The sequence below is a fragment of the Tupaia chinensis genome, unplaced genomic scaffold (genome assembly GCF_000334495.1).
Source record: "Tupaia chinensis unplaced genomic scaffold, TupChi_1.0 Scaffold138278_1, whole genome shotgun sequence".
Classification (NCBI taxonomy): Eukaryota; Metazoa; Chordata; class Mammalia; order Scandentia; family Tupaiidae; genus Tupaia; species Tupaia belangeri.
Window position 1 is genome coordinate 136,032 of NW_006198176.1, and position 387 is coordinate 136,418.

The window sequence follows — 387 nt, forward strand, 5'->3', positions numbered from 1 at the left end:
GTGAGGTGAGGGGACTGACCTCCAGGCTTCTGGATATCAGGAGCTGCCTGGAAAAAGTAGCCAGAGGCAAGCTGCCCATCAACCGCCAGATCATCTACCAGCTGCAGGATGTCTTCAACCTGCTACCAGACGTCAGCCTGCTACCAGACGTCAGCCTGCTACCAGACGTCAACCTGCAGGAGCTTGTCAAGGCCTTTTACCCGAAGACCAATGACCAGATGGTGGTGGTGTACTTGACCTCGTTGATCCATTCTGTGGGCGCCCTACACAACCTCATCAGCAACAAGATTGCCAACCAGGATGCAGAACAGAAAGAAGAGCAGGAAAAAGAAGAGAGCAAAAAGGATAAGAAGGATGGCAAGGAGAAAGATAAAGATAAGGGAAAGA

General features: G+C 51.2%; 1 pseudogene; it reads left to right on the forward strand.

The window, feature by feature from the left end:
* LOC102496062 (26S proteasome non-ATPase regulatory subunit 7-like) overlaps window positions 1-387 on the forward strand; it is a 17,731-nt pseudogene that overhangs the window by 889 nt on the left and 16,455 nt on the right.